We start from the raw sequence: 3,380 nt of genomic DNA on the forward strand, positions 1-3,380 counted from the left end.
AACTATGAAATCAGTAGGGATGTAATGGTCTTCAACCTTTACCAGAACATCCTCTACAAGTCCATAAGCTTGTTTTCTTGAATTGTCTGCCATCTCTAGTGAGATTCTTGCAGCTTGTACCTCAAAGATCCCTAGCTCCTCCATTACAGAGAGAGGCATGAGGTTTATGCTTGACCCTAGGTCACACAGAGCCTTCTCGAAGGTCATGGTGCCTAATGTACAAGGTATTGAGAACTTCCCAGGGTCCTGTCTCTTTTGAGGTAATCTCTACCTAGTCAAGTTATCCAGTTCTTTGGTGAGCAAAGGGGGTTCGTCCTGCCAAGTCTCATTACCAAATAACTTGTCATTTAGCTTCATGATTGCTCCAAGGTACTTAGCAACTTGCTCTTCAGTGACATCTTCATCCTCTTCAGAGGAAGAATACTCATCAGAGCTCATAAATGGCAGAAGTAAATCTAATGAAATCTCTATGGTCTTAGTGTGAGCCTCAGATTCCCATGGTTCCTCGTTAGGGAACTTATTAGAGGCCAGTGGACATCCATTGAGGTCTTCCTCAGTGGCGCTCACTGCCTCTTTCTTCTCTCCAAATTCGGCCATGTTGATGGCCGTACACTCTCCTTCTGGATTATCTTCTGTATTGCTTAGAAGAGTACTAGGAGGGAGTTCAGTAACTTTCTTACTCAGCTGACCCACTTGTGCCTCTAAAAGTTTCTAATGGAGGACCTTGTTTCAGTCATGAAACTTTGAGTGGTTTTGATTAGATCAGAGACCATGGTTGCTAAGTCAGAGTGGCTCTGCTTAGAATTCTCTGTCTATTGTTGAGAAGATGATGGAAGAGGCTTGCCATTGCTAAATCTGTTTCTTCCATCATTATTGTTGTTGAAACCTTGTTGAGGTCTCTGTTGATCTTTCCATGAGAGATTTAGATGATTTCTCCATGAAAGATTATAGGTGTTTCCATAGGGTTCTCCCATGTAATTCACCTCTTCCATTGATGGGTTCTCAGGATCATAAGCTTCTTCTTCAGATGAAGCATCTTTAGTACTGCCTGGTGCAGCTTGCATTCCAGACAGACTTTGAGAAATCATATTGACTTTCTGAGTCAATATTTTGTTCTGAGCCAATATGGCATTCAGAGTATCAATCTCAAGAACTCCTTTCTTCTGATTCGTCCCATTGTTCACAGGATTCCTTTCAGAAATGTACATAAATTGGTTATTTGCAACCATTTCAATGAGTTCTTGAGCTTCTGCAGGCGTCCTCTTCAGATGAAGAGATCCTCCAGCAGAGCTGTCCAATGACATCTTGGACAGTTCAGACAGACCATCATAGAAGATACCTATGATGCTCCATTCAGAAAGCATGTTAGAAGGACACTTTCTGATCAATTGTTTGTATCTTTCCCAAGCTTCATAGAGGGGTTCACCTTCCTTCTGTCTGAAGGTTTGGACTTCCACTCTAAGCTTACTCAATTTTTTGAGGTGGAAGGAACTTTGCCAAGAAGGCATTGGCTAGCTTTTCCCAAGAGTTCAGGCTTTCTTTAGGTTGTGAGTCCAACCATATCCTAGCTCTGTCTCTTACAGCAAAGAGGAATAGCATAAGTCTGTAGACCTCAGGGTCAACCCCATTGGTCTTGACAGTGTCACAGATTTGCAAGAATTCAGCCAAAAACTGATGAGGATCTTCCAATGGAAGTCCATGGAACTTGCAATTCTGTTGCATTAGAGAAACTAATTGAGGCTTAAGCTCAAAGTTATTTGCTCCAATGGCAGGGATAGAGATGCTTCTCCCATAGAAGTCGCGAGTAGGTGTAGTAAAGTCACCCAGCACCTTCCTTGCATTGTTGGCATTGTTGTTGTTTTCCACTGCCATGTCTTCTTCTTGTTTGAAGATTTCTGTTAGGTCCTCTACTGAGAGTAGTGCTTTAGCTTCTCTTTGCTTTCGCTTCAAGGTCCTTTCAGGTTCAGGGTCAGCCTCAACAAGAATGCTTTTGTCTTTGCTCCTGCTCATATGAAAGAGAAGAGAACAAGAAAATATGGAATCCTCTATGTCACAGTATAGAGATTCCTTGAGATGTCAGAGGAAAAGAAGAATAGAAGGAGGAGGTAGAATAAGAAGAATTCGAACTTATCAAGAGAGATAGAGTTCGAATTGTTGATAGTGGAGGAGTGTTAGTCCTTAAATAGAAGGATGTGAGAAGAGGGGAAGAATTTTCGAAAATAAATTAAAAGATTTTGAATAAATTTTGAAAAATTGAAGAATGATTTTCAAAAATTAAAGTTGGGAAAGAAATAAAGTGATTTTTGAAAAAGATTTTGAAATTAGAAATCAAAAAGATATGATTGAAAAATAATTTTGAAAAAGATGTGATTGAAAAGATATGATTGAAAAGTTATGGTTTTAAAGAGATATGATTGAAAAGATATGATGGAAAAACAATATAAAAAGATTTGATTTTTAAAATTAATGAGTTGGCTAACAAGAAATTTAAAAGATATGATTCAGACATTAAACCTTTCTCAACAGAAAAGGCAACATATTTGAATTGTTGAATCAAATCATTAATTGTTAGCAAGTATTTTTTTTTTGAAAAATGAAAAGAAATTGATTTTGAAAATATATGATTGAAAAGATATGGTTTGAAAAAGATTTGATTTTGAAAAATCATGAAAACTTAAAAAAAAATTGAATAAAAAACAAAATCTTCCCTCTTGTATCATCCTGGCGTTAAACGCCCAGAATGGTATCCATTCTGGTGTTTAACGCCCAAAATGCTACCCTTTTGTTCGTTAAACGCCCAGCCAGGTACCCTGGCTGGCGTTTAAACGCCAGTTTTCCTTCTTCACTGGGCGTTTTGAACGCCCAGCTTTTTTTGTGTAATTCCTCTGCTGCATGTTCTAAATCTTCAATTCTCTGTATTATTGACTTGAAAAGACACAAATTAAAAATTTTTTTTGAATTTTTAATGATGAGGAATAATCAAAATGCAACTAAAATCAAATAAACAATGCATGCAAGACACCAAACTTAGAAGTTTGTATACTATTGACACTAAGAACTTGAGAATGCATATGAGAAACAACAAAACACTCAAGACAAGAGAATTTAAAAATCAGAGCAAGGAAATCATCAAGAACAACTTGAAGATCAATGAAGAACATAATGCATGTAATTTTCGAAAATTAGAAGACTAAAAACATGCAATTGACACCAAAATTAAAATTAGACAATAGACTCAAACAAGAAACATAAAAATATTTTTTATTTTAAGATTTTATAAATTTTTTTTGGATTTTTCGAAAATTGAGTGGAAAAGAAAATAAGGATATCAAAATTCTTAATAAGAATTTCCAGGAATCATGCAATGTTAGTCTAAAGCT

At 36.7% G+C, this 3,380-nt stretch overlaps 1 non-coding gene across 1 annotated transcript; it reads left to right on the forward strand.

Annotated features, from left to right (window-relative positions):
- Positions 1 to 1,358: 1,358 nt before the first annotated feature.
- LOC127743588 (small nucleolar RNA R71) lies at positions 1,359 to 1,466 on the forward strand. Its single transcript, XR_008004973.1, has one exon. It is a non-coding gene; the product is annotated as a small nucleolar RNA R71 (small nucleolar RNA).
- Positions 1,467 to 3,380: the final 1,914 nt, after the last annotated feature.

The sequence above is a fragment of the Arachis duranensis genome, chromosome 10, assembly GCF_000817695.3.
Source record: "Arachis duranensis cultivar V14167 chromosome 10, aradu.V14167.gnm2.J7QH, whole genome shotgun sequence".
In the NCBI taxonomy this organism is placed as follows: domain Eukaryota; kingdom Viridiplantae; phylum Streptophyta; class Magnoliopsida; order Fabales; family Fabaceae; genus Arachis; species Arachis duranensis.